Below are 20,000 nucleotides of genomic sequence, written 5' to 3' on the forward strand. Positions count from 1 at the left end.
TGAGGCAGCATCCCCGGGCGGCGGGCGGGAGGAGGCAGCCTCCCGCAAGTGGAACTTAGTTGTTGGAGGATGACAGCGGGCGTGCGTAAGAGGCTCGTCCGGGGATGAGGCAGCATCCCCGGGCGGCGGGCGGGAGGAGGCAGCCTCCCGCAAGTGGAACTTAGTTGTTGGAGGATGACAGCGGGCGTGCGTAAGAGTCTCGTCCGGGGATGAGGCAGCATCCCCGGGCAGCGGGCGGGAGGAGGCAGCCTCCCGCAAGCGGAACTTAGTTGTTGGATGATGACAGCGGGCGTGCGTAAGAGGCTCGTCCGGGGATGAGGCAGCATCCCCGGGCGGCGGGCGGGAGGAGGCAGCCTCCCGCAAGCGGAACTTAGTCGTCGGAGGATGTCAGCGGGCGTGCGTAAGATAACGTATGTCCGCCTCTCGGTCACTCTGGCCGGGCGTGGGTGTGCGTCCGCGCCCGTCTTGTGAACCTCCAAGTGGAACTTAGTGATCGGAGGATGACACCGGGCGTGCGTAAGAGGCGCGTCCGGGGATGAGGCAGCATCCTCGGGCGTCAGCCGGGAGTAGGCAGCCTCCCCCAAGTGGAACGTAGCCTCCACTAAGTGGAACTCAGTCTCCGGAGGATGACAGCGGGCGTGCGTAAGAGGCGCGTCCGGGGATGAGGCAGCATCCTCGGACACCGGCCGGGAGCGCGCGGGCGCTGTGGAAGTAAGTACATCCGCTCCTGGTACCTAAAAATTCCTCCAGCGGCGGGCCCCGGGCCTAAACTTTCTCCGGGCCGCGCAACACGCACTTTCCGCCGGACACCGACGGAGGCAACGTCCCCCTCCTGCGGTGACAAAAAAAATCCACCCCTGGTACCTAAAAATTTCTCCAGCGGCGGGCCCCTGGCCTAAACTTTCTCCGGCCCGCGCAACACGCACTTTCCGTCGGACACGGACGGAGGCAACGTCCCCCTCCTGCGGTGACAAAAAAAATCCACCCCTGGTACCTAAAAATTTCTCCAGCGGCGGGCCCCTGGCCTAAATTTTCTCCGGCCCGCGCAACACGCACTTTGCGCCGGACGCCGGTCCCAAACCACCACCGCCGACCGCCACAAGGCGACAGCCACCATCCCCAAGCGCCATCCCCGACCGCCACAAGGCGACCGCCACAAGGCGACCGCCACAAGGCGACAGCCACCATCCCCAAGCGCCATCCCCGACCGCCACAAGGCGACCGCCACCAGCCGACCGCCACAAGGCGACAGCCACCATCCCCAAGCGCCATCCCCAAGCGCCACCCCCGACCGCCACCAGCCGACCGCCACCAGCCGACCGCCACCAGCCGACCGCCACCAGCCGACAGCCACCATCCCCAAGCGCCACCCCCGACCGCCGCCCCCCGACCGCCACAAGGCGACCGCCACCAGCCGACCGCCACAAGGCGACAGCCACCATCCCCAAGCGCCACCCCCGACCGCCACCCCCCGACCGCCACCAGCCGACCGCCACCAGCCGACCGCCACCAGCCGACCGCCACAAGGCGACAGCCACCATCCCCAAGCGCCATCCCCGACCGCCACCCCCCGACCGCCACAAGGCGACAGCCACCATCCCCAAGCGCCATCCCCGACCGCCACCCCCCGACCGCCACCAGCCGACCGCCACCAGCCGACCGCCACAAGGCGACAGCCACCATCCCCAAGCGCCATCCCCGACCGCCACAAGGCGACCGCCACAAGGCGACCGCCACCAGCCGACCGCCACAAGGCGACAGCCACCATCCCCAAGCGCCATCCCCGACCGCCACAAGGCGACCGCCACAAGGCGACCGCCACCAGCCGACCGCCACAAGGCGACAGCCACCATCCCCAAGCGCCATCCCCGACCGCCACCCCCCGACCGCCACCAGCCGACCGCCACCAGCCGACAGCCACCATCCCCAAGCGCCATCCCCAAGCGCCACCCCCGACCGCCACCAGCCGACCGCCACCAGCCGACCGCCACCAGCCGACCGCCACCAGCCGACAGCCACCATCCCCAAGCGCCATCCCCAAGCGCCACCCCCGACCGCCACCAGCCGACAGCCACCAGCCGACCGCCACCAGCCGACCGCCACCGGCCGTTCGCGGTGTGCGCCGCCGTTCCCCAAGCACCCTCCGGGACGAAGCCGGAGCCAGAGAATAGCAGCGGTGGTGCGTAAAAGCTGCGGCCGGGCCTCGCGGAAGGTCCCCGGGCGGCGAGCTGCGGAGCCCCGGCCTCCAGCTTCCACCAGGTAATAGGACCGGGCGCGCGTAAAAGCTGCGGCCGGGCCTCGCGGAAGGTCCTCGGGCATCCAGCGAGATCACACGGCCCCCACCGGAGGCGGCTAGCGCCTCCGTAGAGTAGTACCGGCCCGTGGAAGCGGCCGCCCGTCAGCCTGCGTTGCCGCTGGTCGAAAAATGCACTAAGTGCCAAACCCCATTCATTTACAACGGCGTGTCCGCCAGAGGGCGCACTTCCCCCGGCGGACCAGCCGGCGGGGCTCGTTAGAGAGTGTATCCGCCTGGCAGTGCCTCCTGGACGGCCTGTATTCCGGACCGCGACCGCTAACTTACGGGAGCCTAAACGGCCCGCGGACCAGCCGGCGGGTCCTCCGTGAAAGCCTATCCGCCTGGCGGTGCCTCCTGGCCGGCCTGGATTCCGGACCGCGACCGCTCACTCGCGGGACCCTAAACGGCCCGCGGACCAGCCGGCGGCTCCTCCGTGAAAGCCTATCCGCCTGGCGGTGGCTCCGGGCCGGCCTGGATTCCGGACCGCCACCGCTCACTCGCGGGACCCTAATCGGCCCGCGGACCAGCCGGCGGGACCTCCGTGAAAGCCTATCCGCCTGGCGGTGCCTCCTGGCCGGCCTGGATTCCGGACCGCCACCGCTCACTCGCGGGACCCTAATCGGCCCGCGGACCAGCCGGCGGATCCTCCGTGAAAGCCTATCTGCCTTTGCCGGTTCCCCGGCCGGCCGCGCTTCGACTTGGGCGAAAAATGCACCAAGTGCCAAACCCCATTCATTTACAACGGCGTGTCCGCCAGAGGGCGCACTTCCTCCGGCCGGCGGGGCTCGTTAGAGAGCGCGTCCGCCTTGGCCGGTTCCCCGGCCGGCCACGGGTGGCGAGAATCCGGCCTCCTCGCCCGGAGCGCGCTTCGACTTGGGCGAAAAATGCACTAAGTGCCAAACCCCATTCATTTACAACGGCGTGTCCGCCAGAGGGCGCACTTCCTCCGGCCGGCGGGGCTCGTTAGAGAGCGCGTCCGCTTTCGCCGGTTCCCCGGTCGGCCGCGAACGGCGAAAAGCCGGCCTCTTCCCCCGGAGCCCGGTGGGCGAATTTTTTTTTTTTTTTTTTTTCAAAGTGCCAACGGCTCTCGCGCCGCGCTGCGTCCGCCTTCGCCGGTTCCCCGGTCGGCCCGAACGAGCGAAAATTCGGCCTCTTGCCCCGGAGCCCGGTCGGCGAATTATTTATTTATTTATTTATTTATTTATTTATTTTTCCAAAGTGCCAACGGCTCTCGCGCCGCGATGCGTCCGCCTTCGCCGGTTCCCCGGTCGGCCACGAACGGCCAAAAATCGGCCTCTCCCCCCGGAGCCCGGTCGGCGAATTATTATTTATTTATTTATTTATTTATTTATTTTTCCAAAGTGCCAACGGCTCTCGCGCCGCGATGCGTCCGCCTTCGCCGGTTCCCCGGTCGGCCACGAAGTATTGCGCATGATTATACGCGATGTTAATATTTATTTAATTATTAAATAAATACATACATGTGTTTATTAATGATATACGCGATGTTAATATTTATTTAATTATTACCTATATTATGAATAAACTAACGGTGATTTTACACGATTTGACTACATACGTGACCGTGATATAGTGCCGAGGGCTCCCGCGCCGTCACGCGTCCGCCTTGGCACGGGTCGCCCGCGGCAGCGAGCGTTCGGCTCGCGGGGGTCCGCGGGGTGTTATTAGGGAGTGCGGCAGCCGTGCCGAGGCTCCGGCCGGCCGCCGGAAGTCCCGCGGGGGAGCGTCGGAGCTCCGCGAGGCCGGCCGGGGAGCCTCTTAGTCATCGCCCGCGCTCGCGGTGGTCCCGGTCGCTTAAAGTGCCACGGGAGGCGTAGCGATGCGAGTGAGTGTGCGCAAAGTGCGAGAGGCGGTGCATTTACGCGCCGTGTCCGCGAGAGGGAGGCAATTCCCCGTTGCGACCTCCGGGAGATCAGCGGGCCGCCGAAAAGGCTCGGCCGGGGTGCCTGGAGCCTCCTCGGGCGTCGAGTTAGGAGGGGGGCGCGCGGAGAACCGGCTGGATGTCCCCTGGAAGCTCAGCGGGCCGTGGGAAAGGCTTGGCCGGGGTGCCGGAAGCCTCGGCCGGCTTAAAAGTGAGGAGGAAAGCGCGCGGAGAACCGGCCGGAGGTCCCCTGGAAGCTCAGCGGGCCGTGGAGAAAGCTTAGCCGGGGTGCCTGGAGCCTCGGCCGGCTTAAAATGTGAGGAGGAAAGCGCGCGGAGAACCGGCCGGAGGTCCCCTGGAAGCTCAGCGGGACGTGGGAAACGCTTGGCCGGGGTGCCGGAAGCCTCGGCCGGCTTAAAAGTGAGGAGGAAAGCGCGCGGAGAATCGGCCGGAGGTCCCCTGGAAGCTCAGCGGGCCGTGGGAAACGCTTGGCCGGGGTGCCGGGAGCCTCGGCCGGCTTAAAACGTGAGGAGGAAAGCACCGGGAGAACCGGCTGGAGGTCTTCTGGAAGCTCAGCGGGCCGCCGAAAACGCGTAGCCGAGGTGCCGGGAGCCTCCTCGGGCGTCAAAAGTGAGGAGCGACGCACCCCCGAGAACCGCCCGGGTCCTCCAGCCACCGTTGAAAAAGACGTCGAGTCAGGCTACCTTAAGAGAGTCACAGTTACTCCCGCCGTTTACCCGCGCGGAGCGTCATCGCCTCCGCGAACCGTCAAAAATAAATAAATACATAAATAAATGTCAAGTGAGCCTACCTTAAGAGAGTCGTAGTTACTCCCGCCGTTTGGCCGCTCAAAGTGTCATCGGAAGCGGACCCACGCAAGTAAGTGTGCGCAAAGTGCGAGAGGTGGTGTTTTTACTCGCCGCGTCCGCCAGAGGGAGGCAATTCCCCGCCGCGGCGGCACCGGCAGCTTCCGAGCGTCTCCCCGAGCGCTCGGAAGTCCGTGCGGGGGGGAGATGAGAGCCGTGCGAGGTACCAGGTGGAGCCGGACGGCGCGGTGCTTCCAAGCAGCCGATCCGCTGGGCTTGGAGCTATTTTCGGCCACTTGGCGCGCGAGCACGGCCTCCCGGGTGGTGCCGGGGGGTGGTGCGTGAGCGCGCCGGCCGCTGGAAGTCCCGCGGAGGAGCGCCGGAGCTCCGCGAGGCCGGCCGGGGAGCCTCTTAGTCGTCACCCGGGGCCGCCGGAGCACCGGGGGGTGGTGCGCGAGCGCGCCGGCCGCCGGAGGTCCCGCGGAGGAGCGTCGGAGCTCCGCGAGGCCGGGGAGCCTCTCGGTAATCACCCGGGGCCGGCGGAGCGTTATTCGGCCGCTCTGCGCGCGCGCGCACGGCCTCCCGGCGGTGCCGGGGGGTGGTGCGCGAGCGCGCCGGCCGCCGGAGGTCCCGCGGAGGAGCGTCGGAGCTCCGCGAGGCCGGGGAGCCTCTCGGTAATCACCCGGGGCCGGCGGAGCGTTATTCGGCCGCTCTGCGCGCGCGCGCACGGCCTCCCGGCGGTGCCGGGGGGTGGTGCGCGAGCGCGCCGGCCGCCGGAGGTCCCGCGGAGGAGCGTCGGAGCTCCGCGAGGCCGGGGAGCCTCTCGGTAATCACCCGGGGCCGGCGGAGCGTTATTCGGCCGCTCTGCGCGCGCGCGCACGGCCTCCCGGCGGTGCCGGGGGGTGGTGCGCGAGCGCGCCGGCCGCCGGAGGTCCCGCGGAGGAGCGTCGGAGCTCCGCGAGGCCGGGGAGCCTCTCGGTAATCACCCGGGGCCGGCGGAGCGTTATTCGGCCGCTCTGCGCGCGCGCGCACGGCCTCCCGGCGGTGCCGGGGGGTGGTGCGCGAGCGCGCCGGCCGCCGGAGGTCCCGCGGAGGAGCGTCGGAGCTCCGCGAGGCCGGGGAGCCTCTCGGTAATCACCCGGGGCCGGCGGAGCGTTATTCGGCCGCTCTGCGCGCGCGCGCACGGCCTCCCGGCGGTGCCGGGGGGTGGTGCGCGAGCGCGCCGGCCGCCGGAGGTCCCGCGGAGGAGCGTCGGAGCTCCGCGAGGCCGGGGAGCCTCTCGGTAATCACCCGGGGCCGGCGGAGCGTTATTCGGCCGCTCTGCGCGCGCGCGCACGGCCTCCCGGCGGTGCCGGGGGGTGGTGCGCGAGCGCGCCGGCCGCCGGAGGTCCCGCGGAGGAGCGTCGGAGCTCCGCGAGGCCGGGGAGCCTCTCGGTAATCACCCGGGGCCGGCGGAGCGTTATTCGGCCGCTCTGCGCGCGCGCGCACGGCCTCCCGGCGGTGCCGGGGGGTGGTGCGCGAGCGCGCCGGCCGCCGGAGGTCCCGCGGAGGAGCGTCGGAGCTCCGCGAGGCCGGGGAGCCTCTCGGTAATCACCCGGGGCCGGCGGAGCGTTATTCGGCCGCTCTGCGCGCGCGCGCACGGCCTCCCGGCGCCTCCGCGAACCGCCAAAATAAATGTCAAGTGAGCCTACCTTAAGAGAGTCACAGTTACTCCCGCCGTTTACCCGCGCGGAGCGTCATCGCCTCCGCGAACCGTCAAAAATAAATAAATTCATAAATAAATAAATGTCAAGTGAGCCTACCTTAAGAGAGTCACAGTTACTCCCGCCGTTTACCCGCGCGGAGCGTCATCGCCTCCGCGAACCGTCAAAAATAAATAAATTCATAAATAAATAAATGTCAAGTGAGCCTACCTTAAGAGAGTCACAGTTACTCCCGCCGTTTACCCGCGCGGAGCGTCATCGCCTCCGCGAACCGTCAAAAATAAATAAATACATAAATAAATAGATGTCAAGTGAGCCTACCTTAAGAGAGTCACAGTTACTCCCGCCGTTTACCCGCGCGGAGCGTCATCGCCTCCGCGAACCGTCAAAAATAAATAAATACATAAATAAATAGATGTCAAGTGAGCCTACCTTAAGAGAGTCACAGTTACTCCCGCCGTTTACCCGCGCGGAGCGTCATCGCCTCCGCGAACCGTCAAAAATAAATAAATACATAAATAAATAGATGTCAAGTGAGCCTACCTTAAGAGAGTCACAGTTACTCCCGCCGTTTACCCGCGCGGAGCGTCATCACCTCCGCGAACCGTCAAAAATAAATAAATACATAAATAAATAGATGTCAAGTGAGCCTACCTTAAGAGAGTCACAGTTACTCCCGCCGTTTACCCGCGCGGAGCGTCATCGCCTCCGCGAACCGTCAAAAATAAATAAATACATAAATAAATAGATGTCAAGTGAGCCTACCTTAAGAGAGTCACAGTTACTCCCGCCGTTTACCCGCGCGGAGCGTCATCGCCTCCGCGAACCGTCAAAAATAAATAAATACATGAATAAATAGTCAAGTGAGCCTACCTTAAGAGAGTCGTAGTTACTCCCGCCGTTCGGCCGCTTAAAGTGCCACGGGAGGCGTAGCAATGCGAGTGAGTGTGCGCCAAGTGCGAGAGGCGGTGTATTTACTCGCCGTGTCCGCGAGAGGGAGGTAACTCCCCGTTGCGACCTCCGGGAGAGCAACGGGCCGCCGAAAACGCTCAGCCGAGGTGCTGGAAGCCTCGGCCGGCTCTCAAAGCGAGGCGCGAGGCACCGGGAGAACCGGCTGGAGGTACCCTGGAAGCTCAGCGGGCCGTGGGAAACGCTCAGCCGAGGTGCTGGAAGCCTCGGCCGGCTCACAAAGCGAGGCGCGAGGCACCGGGAGAACCGGCTGGAGGTCCCCTGGAAGCTCAGCGGGCCGTGGGAAACGCTCAGCCGAGGTGCTGGAAGCCTCGGCCGGCTCACAAAGCGAGGCGCGAGGCACCGGGAGAACCGGCCGGAGGTCCCCTGGAAGCTCAGCGGGCCGTGGAGAAAGCTTAGCCGGGGTGCCGGAAGCCTCGGCCGGCTTAAAATGTGAGGAGGAAACCGGCTGGACGTCTTCTGGAAGATCAGCGGGCCGTGGAAAATGCTAAGCCGAGGTGCTGGTTGTCGAATAAGGCTCCGCCATCTCGTAGAAGGTGCTAATAAAGTTCATATCCGCTCGGCTGGAGGTAATTGGCCCGCGGACCGGCCGGCGGGACCTCCGTGACAGCCTACCCGCCTGGCGGTGCCTCCTGGCCGGCGTGCATTCCGGGCCGCGACCGCTAACTTACGGGACCATAAATGGCCCGCGGACCAGCTGGCGGGACCTCCGTGACCGCCTATCCGCCTGGCGGTGCCTCCTGGCCGGCCTGGATTCCGGACCGCGACCGCTCACTCGCGGGACCCTAAATGGCCCGCGGACCAGCCGGCGGGACCTCCGTGACAGCCTATCCGCCTCCCGGTGGCTGCTGGCCGGCGCGGATTCCGGGCCGCGACCGCTAACTTACGGGACCCCAATTGGCCCGCGGACCAGCCGGCGGGACCCCCGTGACCGCCTATCCGCCTTGGCCGGTTCCCCGGCCGGCCACGGATGGCGAGAATCCGGCCTCCTCGCCCGGAGCGCTCGTCGGCTTCGGCGAAAAATGCACTAAGTGCCAAACCCCATTCATTTACAATGGCGTGTCCGCCAGAGGGCGCAGTTCCCCCCGCGGACCGGCCGGCGGGACCTCCGTGACAGCCTATCCGCCTGGCGGTGGCTGCGGGCCGGCGCGGATTCCGGGCCGCGACCGCTAACTTACGGGACCCCGATTGGCCCGCGGACCAGCCGGCGGGACCTCCGTGACCGCCTATCCGCCTGCGCTGGTTCCCCGGCCGGCGCGAATTCCGGGCCGCGACCGCTAACTTACGGGACCCCGATTGGCCCGCGGACCAGCCGGCGGGACCTCCGTGACCGCCTATCCGCCTGCGCTGGTTCCCCGGCCGGCGCGAATTCCGGGCCGCGACCGCTAACTTACGGGACCCCGATTGGCCCGCGGACCAGCCGGCGGGACCTCCGTGACCGCCTATCCGCCTGCGCTGGTTCCCCGGCCGGCGCGAATTCCGGGCCGCGACCGCTAACTTACGGGACCCCGATTGGCCCGCGGACCAGCCGGCGGGACCTCCGTGACCGCCTATCCGCCTGCGCTGGTTCCCCGGCCGGCGCGAATTCCGGGCCGCGACCGCTAACTTACGGGACCCCGATTGGCCCGCGGACCAGCCGGCGGGACCTCCGTGACCGCCTATCCGCCTGCGCTGGTTCCCCGGCCGGCGCGAATTCCGGGCCGCGACCGCTAACTTACGGGACCCCGATTGGCCCGCGGACCAGCCGGCGGGACCTCCGTGACCGCCTATCCGCCTGCGCTGGTTCCCCGGCCGGCGCGAATTCCGGGCCGCGACCGCTAACTTACGGGACCCCAATTGGCCCGCGGACCAGCCGGCGGGACCTCCGTGACCGCCTATCCGCCTCCGCTGGTTCCCCGCTCGGCGTGGATTCCGGACCGCGACCGCTAAATTACGGGACCCAAATTGGCCCGCGGACCAGCCGGCGGGACCTCCGTGACCGCCTATCCGCCTTCGCTGGTTCCCCGGTCGGCCACAGATGACGAATATTCGGCCTCTCGCTCTGGAAGTCCTGCCGACTTAGCCGAAAATTTTCTAAGTGCCATCGGCTCTCGCTCGGAAAAGTGTCCGCCTCGTCTGGTTCCCCAGCTCGGCCTCAGAATTCGAAAATTCGGCCTCTCTGAGGTACCAGGGGTAGGCTTTATGTACTTGGTCCCCCCAGTTAGTGTACTCATCACTTTACCCCCCTTTCGCAAAATATAGTCGGCACGTATGTGCAGAACTGTTTATTTTCATTTTAAAAATTTTCTAAGTGCCAGCGGAAGCTGTCACACGAACTGTCCGAGCTACCACGGTGCCCATCCCGGGCAGTGACGGCAAAAGGCCGATGTGTGTTTGATGGAAGTCTGAATAATTTCTAAGTGCCAACGGCTCAACCGCCGTAAAGTGTCCGCCTCGGCTGGTTCTCCCGGTCGGCCCGAACGAGCGAAAATTCGGCCTCTTCCCCTGGAGGTCCGGAACATTTTGGCGAATATTTTCAAAGTGCCAACGGCTGTTCCGCCGTAACGTGTCCGACCCGGCTGGTTCCTCCGGTCGGCCCGAACGAGCGAAAATTCGGCCTCTTCCCCTGGAGGTCCGGACGACTTTGGCGAATATTTTCTAAGTGCGAACGGCTGTTGCGCCGTAACGTGTCCGACCCGGCTGGTTCCTCCGGTCGGCCTGAACGAGCGAAAATTCGGCCTCTTCCCCTGGAGGTCCGGACGACTTTGGCGAATATTTTCAAAGTGCCAACGGCTGTTGGGCCGTAAAGTGTCCGACCCGGCTGGTTCCTCCGGTCGGCCCGAACGAGCGAAAATTCGGCCTCTTCCCCTGGAGGTCCGGAACATTTTGGCGAATATTTTCAAAGTGCCAACGGCTGTTGCGCCGTAACGTGTCCGACCCGGCCGGTTCCTCCGGTCGGCCCGAACGAGCGAAAATTCGGCCTCTTCCCCTGGAGGTCCGGAACATTTTGGCGAATATTTTCAAAGTGCCAACGGCCGTTCCGCCGTAAAGTGTCCGACCCGGCTGGTTCCTCCGGTCGGCCCGAACGAGCGAAAATTCGGCCTCTTCCCCTGGAGGTCCGGACGACTTTGGCGAATATTTTCAAAGTGCCAACGGCTGTTGGGCCGTAAAGTGTCCGACCCGGCTGGTTCCTCCGGTCGGCCCGAACGAGCGAAAATTCGGCCTCTTAACCCTGGAGGTCCGTTCAAGTTTAACGAATAATTTCTAAGTGCTAACGGCTGTTGCGCCGTAACGTGTCCGACCCGGCCGGTTCCTCCGGTCGGCCCGAACGAGCGAAAATACGGCCTCTTCCCCTGGAGGTCCGGAACATTTTGGCGAATATTTTCAAAGTGCCAACGGCTGTTGCGCCGTAACGTGTCCGACCCGGCTGGTTCCTCCGGTCGGCCCGAACGAGCGAAAATTCGGCCTCTTCCCCTGGAGGTCCGGAACATTTTGGCGAATATTTTCTAAGTGCCATCGGCTCTTCCGCCGTAAGGTGTCCGACTCGGCCGGTTCCTCCGGTCGGCCCGAACGAGCGAAAATTCGGCCTCTTCCCCTGGAGGTCCTGTCAAGTTTAACGAATATTTTCTAAGTGCCATCGGCTCTTCCGCCGTAAGGTGTCCGACTCGGCCGGTTCCTCCGGTCGGCCTGAACAAGTGAAAATTCGGCCTCTTCCCCTGGAGGTCCGGAACATTTTGGCGAATATTTTCTAAGTGCCATCGGCTCTTCCGCCGTAAGGTGTCCGACTCGGCCGGTTCCTCCGGTCGGCCTGAACGAGCGAAAATTCGGCCTCTTCCCCTGGAGGTCCTGTCAAGTTTAACGAATATTTTCTAAGTGCCATCGGCTCTTCCGCCGTAAAGCGTCCGACTCGGCTGGTTCCCGATGTCGGCCAGAACAAGTGGAAATTCGGCCTCTTCCCCTGGAGGTCAGTTGAAGTTTAACGAATATTTTCAAAGTGCCAACGGCTGCTCCGCCGTAAAGCGTCCGACTCGGCTGGTTCCCGATGTCGGCCAGAACAAGTGAAAATTCGGCCTCTTCCCCTGGAGGTCCGTTCAAGATTAACGAATATTTTCTAAGTGCCAACGGCTGCTCCGCCGTAAAGCGTCCGACTCGGCTGGTTCCCGATGTCGGCCAGAATAAGTGGAAATTCGGCCTCTTCCCCTGGAGGTCCGTTCAAGATTAACGAATATTTTCTAAGTGCCAACGGCTCTTGCGCCGAAAAGCGTCCGACTCGGCTGGTTCCCGATGTCGGCCAGAACAAGTGAAAAATCGGCCTCTTCCCCTGGAGGTCAGTTGAAGTTTAACGAATATTTTCTAAGTGCCATCGGCTCTTCCGCCGTAAGGTGTCCGACTCGGCTGGTTCCCGATGTCGGCCAGAAAAAGTGACAATTCGGCCTCTTCCCCTGGAGGTCCTTTGAAGTTTAGCGAATATTTTCTAAGTGCCAACGGCTCTTGCGCCGAAAAGCGTCCGCCTCGGCTGGTTCCCGCGGTCGGACACAAAATGTGTCAATTCGGCCTCTCTGAGGTACCAGGGGTAGGCTTTATGTACTTGGTCCCCCCACTTAGTGTACTCATCACTTTACCCCCCTTTCGCAAAATATAGTCGGCACGTATGTGCAGAACTGTTTATTTTCATTTAAAAAATTGTCTAAGTGCCAGCGGAAGCTGTCAAACGAACTGTCCGAGCTACCACGGTGCCCATCCCGGGCAGTGACGGCAAAAGGCCGATGTGTGTTTATGGAAGTCTGAATAATTTCTAAGTGCCAACGGCTCAACCGCCGTAAAGTGTCCGCCTCGGCCGGTTCCCCCGGTCGGCCAGAACGAGTGAAAATTCGGCCTCTTTCCCTGGAGGTCCGGAACATTTTGGCGAATATTTCCTAAGTGCCAACGGCTGCTCCGCCGTAAAGTGTCCGCCTCGGCTGGTTCCCCCGGTCGGCCAGAACAAGTGAAAATTCGGCCTCTTCCCCTGGAGGTCCGGAACATTTTGGCGAATATTTCCTAAGTGCCAACGGCTGCTCCGCCGTAAAGTGTCCGCCTCGGCCGGTTCACCCGGTCGGCCAGAACAAGTGAAAATTTGGCCTCTTCCCCTGGAGGTCCGGAACATTTTGGCGAATATTTCCTAAGTGCCAACGGCTGCTCCGCCGTAAAGTGTCCGACTCGGCTGGTTCCCCCGGTCGGCCAGAACAAGTGAAAAATCGGCCTCTTCCCCTGGAAGTCCGGCCGACTTAAGGCGAATATTTCCTAAGTGCCAACGGCTGTTCCGCCGTAAAGAGTCCGACTCGGCTGGTTCCCGATATCGGCCAGAACAAGTGAAAATTCGGCCTCTTCCCCTGGAAGTCCGGCCGAGTTAAGGCAAATATTTCCTAAGTGCCAACGGCTGCTCCGCCGTAAAGCGTCCGACTCGGCTGGTTCCCGATGTCGGCCAGAACAAGTGGACATTCGGCCTCTTCCCCTGGAAGTCCGGCCAAGTTTGGCGAATATTTCCTAAGTGCCAACGGCTGCTCCGCCGTAAAGTGTCCGACTCGGCTGGTTCCCGATGTCGGCCAGAACAAGTGAATATTCGGCCTCTTCCCCTGGAGGTCCGGAACATTTTGGCAAATATTTCCTAAGTGCCAACGGCTGCTCCGCCGTAAAGAGTCCGACTCGGCTGGTTCCCGATGTCGGCCAGAACAAGTGAAAATTCGGCCTCTTCCCCTGGAAGTCCGGCCGAGTTCGGCGAATATTTCCTAAGTGCCAACGGCTGTTCCGCCGTAAAGAGTCCGACTCGGCTGGTTCCCGATGTCGGCCAGAACAAGTGAAAATTCGGCCTCTTCCCCTGGAGGTCCGTTCAAGATTAACGAATATTTTCTAAGTGCCAACGGCTCTTGCGCCGTAAAGCGTCCGCCTCGGCTGGTTCCCGCGGTCGGACACAAAATGTGTCAATTCGGCCTCTCTGAGGTACCAGGGGTGGGCTTTATGTACTTGGTCCCCCCACTTAGTGTACTCATCACTTTACCCCCATTTCGCAAAATATAGTCGGCACGTATGTGCAGAACTGTTTATTTTCATTTTAAAAATTGTCTAAGTGCCAGCGGAAGCTGTCACGCGAACTGTCCGAGCTACCACGGTGCCCATCCCGGGCAGTGACGGCAAAAGGCCGATGTGTGTTTGATGGAAGTCTGAATAATTTCTAAGTGCCAACGGCTCAACCGCCGTAAAGTGTCCGCCTCGGCTGGTTCTCCCGGTCGGCCCGAACGAGCGAAAATTCGGCCTCTTCCCCTGGAGGTCCGGAACATTTTGGCGAATATTTCCTAAGTGCCAACGGCTGCTCCGCCGTAAAGTGTCCGCCTCGGCTGGTTCCCCCGGTCGGCCAGAACAAGTGAAAATTCGGCCTCTTCCCCTGGAGGTCCGGAACATTTTGGCGAATATTTCCTAAGTGCCAACGGCTGCTCCGCCGTAAAGTGTCCGCCTCGGCCGGTTCACCCGGTCGGCCAGAACAAGTGAAAATTTGGCCTCTTCCCCTGGAGGTCCGGAACATTTTGGCGAATATTTCCTAAGTGCCAACGGCTGCTCCGCCGTAAAGTGTCCGCCTCGGCCGGTTCACCCGGTCGGCCAGAACAAGTGAAAATTTGGCCTCTTCCCCTGGAGGTCCGGAACATTTTGGCGAATATTTCCTAAGTGCCAACGGCTGCTCCGCCGTAAAGTGTCCGACTCGGCTGGTTCCCCCGGTCGGCCAGAACAAGTGAAAAATCGGCCTCTTCCCCTGGAAGTCCGGCCGAGTTAAGGCAAATATTTCCTAAGTGCCAACGGCTGCTCAGCCTTAAAGTGTCCGACTCGGCTGGTTCCCGATGTCGGCCAGAACAAGTGAAAATCCGGCCTCTTCCCCTGGAAGTCCGGCCGAGTTAAGGCAAATATTTCCTAAGTGCCAACGGCTGCTCAGCCTTTAAGTGTCCGACTCGGCTGGTTCCCGATGTTGGCCAGAACAAGTGAAAATCCGGCCTCTTCCCCTGGAAGTCCGGCCGAGTTAAGGCAAATATTTCCTAAGTGCCAACGGCTGCTCAGCCTTAAAGGGTCCCACTCGGCTGGTTCCCGATGTCGGCCAGAACAAGTGAAAAATCGGCCTCTTCCCCTGGAAGTCCGGCCGAGTTAAGGCAAATATTTTCAAAGTGCCAACGGCTGTTCCGCCGTAAAGAGTCCGACTCGGCTGGTTCCCGATGTCGGCCAGAACAAGTGAAAAATCGGCCTCTTCCCCTGGAAGTCCGGCCAAGTTAAGGCAAATATTTCCAAAGTGCCAACGGCTGTTCCGCCGTAAAGAGTCCGACTCGGCTGGTTCCCGATGTCGGCCAGAACAAGTGAAAATTCGGCCTCTTCCCCTGGAGGTCAGTTGAAGTTTAACGAATATTTTCTAAGTGCCAACGGCTGCTCCGCCGTAAAGCGTCCGACTCGGCTGGTTCCCGATGTCGGCCAGAACAAGTGAAAAATCGGCCTCTTCCCCTGGAAGTCCGGCCGAGTTAAGGCAAATATTTCCTAAGTGCCAACGGCTGCTCAGCCTTAAACTGTCCGACTCGGCTGGTTCCCGATGTCGGCCAGAACAAGTGAAAATCCGGCCTCTTCCCCTGGAAGTCCGGCCGAGTTAAGGCAAATATTTCCTAAGTGCCAACGGCTGCTCAGCCTTTAAGTGTCCGACTCGGCTGGTTCCCGATGTTGGCCAGAACAAGTGAAAATCCGGCCTCTTCCCCTGGAAGTCCGGCCGAGTTAAGGCAAATATTTCCTAAGTGCCAACGGCTGCTCAGCCTTAAAGGGTCCCACTCGGCTGGTTCCCGATGTCGGCCAGAACAAGTGAAAAATCGGCCTCTTCCCCTGGAAGTCCGGCCGAGTTAAGGCAAATATTTTCAAAGTGCCAACGGCTGTTCCGCCGTAAAGAGTCCGACTCGGCTGGTTCCCGATGTCGGCCAGAACAAGTGAAAAATCGGCCTCTTCCCCTGGAAGTCCGGCCAAGTTAAGGCAAATATTTCCAAAGTGCCAACGGCTGTTCCGCCGTAAAGAGTCCGACTCGGCTGGTTCCCGATGTCGGCCAGAACAAGTGAAAATTCGGCCTCTTCCCCTGGAGGTCAGTTGAAGTTTAACGAATATTTTCTAAGTGCCAACGGCTGCTCCGCCGTAAAGCGTCCGACTCGGCTGGTTCCCGATGTCGGCCAGAACAAGTGAAAAATCGGCCTCTTCCCCTGGAAGTCCGGCCGAGTTAAGGCAAATATTTCCTAAGTGCCAACGGCTGCTCAGCCTTAAACTGTCCGACTCGGCTGGTTCCCGATGTCGGCCAGAACAAGTGAAAATCCGGCCTCTTCCCCTGGAAGTCCGGCCGAGTTAAGGCAAATATTTCCTAAGTGCCAACGGCTGCTCAGCCTTTAAGTGTCCGACTCGGCTGGTTCCCGATGTTGGCCAGAACAAGTGAAAATCCGGCCTCTTCCCCTGGAAGTCCGGCCGAGTTAAGGCAAATATTTCCTAAGTGCCAACGGCTGCTCAGCCTTAAAGGGTCCCACTCGGCTGGTTCCCGATGTCGGCCAGAACAAGTGAAAAATCGGCCTCTTCCCCTGGAAGTCCGGCCGAGTTAAGGCAAATATTTTCAAAGTGCCAACGGCTGTTCCGCCGTAAAGAGTACGACTCGGCTGGTTCCCGATGTCGGCCAGAACAAGTGAAAAATCGGCCTCTTCCCCTGGAAGTCCGGCCAAGTTAAGGCAAATATTTCCAAAGTGCCAACGGCTGTTCCGCCGTAAAGAGTCCGACTCGGCTGGTTCCCGATGTCGGCCAGAACAAGTGAAAATTCGGCCTCTTCCCCTGGAGGTCAGTTGAAGTTTAACGAATATTTTCTAAGTGCCAACGGCTGCTCCGCCGTAAAGCGTCCGACTCGGCTGGTTCCCGATGTCGGCCAGAACAAGTGAAAATTCGGCCTCTTCCCCTGGAGGTCAGTTGAAGTTTAACGAATATTTTCTAAGTGCCAACGGCTGCTCCGCCGTAAAGCGTCCGACTCGGCTGGTTCCCGATGTCGGCCAGAACAAGTGGAAATTCGGCCTCTTCCCCTGGAGGTCAGTTGAAGTTTAACGAATATTTTCTAAGTGCCAACGGCTGTTCCGCCGTAAAGAGTCCGACTCGGCTGGTTCCCGATGTCGGCCAGAACAAGTGAAAATTCGGCCTCTTCCCCTGGAGGTCCGTTCAAGTTTGGGGAATATTTTCTAAGTGCCAACGGCTGCTCCGCCTTAAAGCGTCCGACTCGGCTGGTTCCCGATGTCGGCCAGAACAAGTGAAAATCCGGCCTCTTCCCCTGGAAGTCCGGCCGAGTTAAGGCAAATATTTCCTAAGTGCCAAGGGCTGCTCAGCCTTAAAGGGCCCGACTCGTCTGGTTCCCGATGTCGGCCAGAACAAGTGACAATTCGGCCTCTTCCCCTGGAGGTCTTTTCAAGTTTAACGAATATTTTCTAAGTGCCGACGGCTGCTCCGCCTTAAAGCGTCCGACTCGGCTGGTTCCCGATGTCGGCCAGAACAAGTGACAATTCGGCCTCTTCCCCTGGAGGTCCTTTCAAGTTTAACGAATATTTTCTAAGTGCCAACGGCTGCTCCGCCTTAAAGCGTCCGACTCGGCTGGTTCCCGATGTCGGCCAGAACAGGTGAAAATTCGGCCTCTTCCCCTGGAGGTCCGTTCAAGTTTGGCGAATATTTTCTAAGTGCCAACGGCTGCTCCGCCTTAAAGTGTCCGACTCGGCTGGTTCCCGATGTCGGGCAGAACAAGTGACAATTCGGCCTCTTCCCCTGGAAGTCCGGCCGAGTTTGGCGAATATTTTCTAAGTGCCAACGGCTGCTCCGCCGTAAAGAGTCCGACTCGGCTGGTTCCCGATGTCGGCCAGAACAAGTGACAATTCGGCCTCTTCCCCTGGAGGTCCTTTGAAGTTTAGCGAATATTTTCTAAGTTCCAACGGCTCTTGCGCCGAAAAGCGTCCGACTCGGCTGGTTCCCGATGTCGGCCAGAACAGGTGAAAATTCGGCCTCTTCCCCTGGAGGTCCGTTCAAGTTTGGCGAATATTTTCTAAGTGCCAACGGCTGCTCCGCCTTAAAGTGTCCGACTCGGCTGGTTCCCGATGTCGGGCAGAACAAGTGACAATTCGGCCTCTTCCCCTGGAAGTCCGGCCGAGTTTGGCGAATATTTTCTAAGTGCCAACGGCTGCTCCGCCGTAAAGAGTCCGACTCGGCTGGTTCCCGATGTCGGCCAGAAAAAGTGACAATTCGGCCTCTTCCCCTGGAGGTCCTTTGAAGTTTAGCGAATATTTTCTAAGTGCCAACGGCTCTTGCGCCGAAAAGCGTCCGCCTCGGCTGGTTCCCGCGGTCGGCCGTAATAGGCGAAAATTCGGCCTCTTCCCCTGGAGCGACCTCCAAATTTGGGCGAAATTTTTCTAAGTGCCTAAAGGTACCAGGGGTTTGGGTACCAGGGGTGCAGTACGAACTGGTCTTTTGTCAACCCATGTACTTTTTCTAGAGTACATGGGTTGGTCCCCCCACTTAGTGTACTCATCACTTTACCCCCCTTTCGCAAAATATAGTCAGAACGAGCATGGGGGACGCAATTGTTTTCCATGCAAATCAATTGGGCCTGGTCCGAGCGCTGGTAACGGCCGCCAGCAAGCGTCCCCTGCTCGGATAGCAGAACTGAAGAAGGCACGGCACTTCCAGAGAGAGAGAGAAAATTTTCTAAGTGCCACATTTCTCAAAAATTTTCAAAGTGCCACATTTCTCAAAAATTTTCAAAGTGCCACATCTCTCAAAAATTTTCAAAGTGCCACATCTCTCAAAAACTTTCTAAGTGCCACATCTCTGAAAAACTTTCTAAGTGCCACATCTCTGAAAAACTTTCTAAGTGCCACATCTCTGAAAAATTTTCTAAGTGCCACAGCACGGCTGTGAAATATTCAAAGTCCTACAGGCATTGGCAGAATCCGCGGACGGCCGTCTGCTCCCGGCGGCCGCCGCGAAGCTACTACCCCCTCCCGGGGACGGCTGTCTGCTCCCGGCAGCCGTCCTTACCCCCCTCCCCCGTTTGCACCGCCTGAAGTTAGACCCGCCTTGGTAGGGCCCCCACCGGCCCCGGCTCGCCGGCGTTGGGTGGACGGTTCCTGCCCACTTGCGGGTCCCGGTCGCTTGGCAACCGACCGGGGAGGACCAGCCGCCTCCTTAAACACAGGCTGGAAGGGAAATCCGATCAAGCTACGGAGGACCGGCCGCCTCCTTAAACACAGGCCGGAAGGGAAATCCGATCAAGCTACGGAGGACCGGTCGCCTCCCTAAACACAGGCCGGGCAAAAATCTGCGAATGGGCCCGTCAAGGGTAGTGGGTCATCCAAGGAGGGAGGTACCGGCCGCCTCCTTAAACACAGGCCGGGCAAAAATCTGCGAATGGCCCGTCAAGGGTAGAAGGTCATCCAAGGAGGGAGGTACCGGCCGCCTCCTTAAACACAGGCCGGGCAAAAATCTGCGAATGGCCCGTCAAGGGTAGAAGGTCATCCAAGGAGGGAGGTACCGGCCGCCTCCTTAAACACAGGCCGGGCAAAAATCTGCGAATGGCCCGTCAAGGGTTGTTGGTCATCCAAGGAGGGAGGTACCGGCCGCCTCCTTAAACACAGGCCGGGCAAAAATCTGCGAACGGCCCGTCAAGGGTTCTGTCTCATCCAAGAAAGGGGTACCGGCCGCCTCAGAGGCCGGAGCGAAGGGGGCGAAAGGCTGTCGATGGGGAAGGATCGGGGCCACGGCTAATCTAGCGATGCCCGCGTCGGGCGGTCACTCCGACGAATGAGCGGGGCCGAATCCGGCGCGAGGCGGCCTTCAGGCACGTGGTTCGAGACGACCTCACCCGGCTCTAGCCCGGAGCGAAAAAAACACTCTTATAACCTGACCGACATGCGCCCATGACCCGCCTTGGTAGGGCCCCCACCGGCCCCGGCTACCGCCGGCGTTGGGTGGACGGTTCCTCCCCACTTGCGGGTCGCACTCCAGCGCTAGGCCGCCGCGCGAGCGCGCGCCCCGCGCCGCCCGCGCAGGCCTAGCGCGAACCGTACGGCAGCGAAACCGAGACGCCCCGGCTCAACCTCACCCAGAGGCCATCCACGGAGGCCGAGCGCGCGATCCGACTTGCGGCACGCCACGTGGGCGTCCGCCGGCCGCGCCGGTCGACCGCGAAACCGATTTCTCAAAGACCAAGCCCGAGTCCCAACCTCCGCACATATCCGCACACGCCTTCCCGACCACCGCGAAGCGGGAGGCGACTATCGTGGCCGCCGGGGCGTATGACCCCTCCGCGTGAGGCG

The sequence above is a fragment of the Syngnathus scovelli genome, unplaced genomic scaffold, assembly GCF_024217435.2.
Source record: "Syngnathus scovelli strain Florida unplaced genomic scaffold, RoL_Ssco_1.2 HiC_scaffold_34, whole genome shotgun sequence".
NCBI lineage: Eukaryota > Metazoa > Chordata > Actinopteri > Syngnathiformes > Syngnathidae > Syngnathus > Syngnathus scovelli.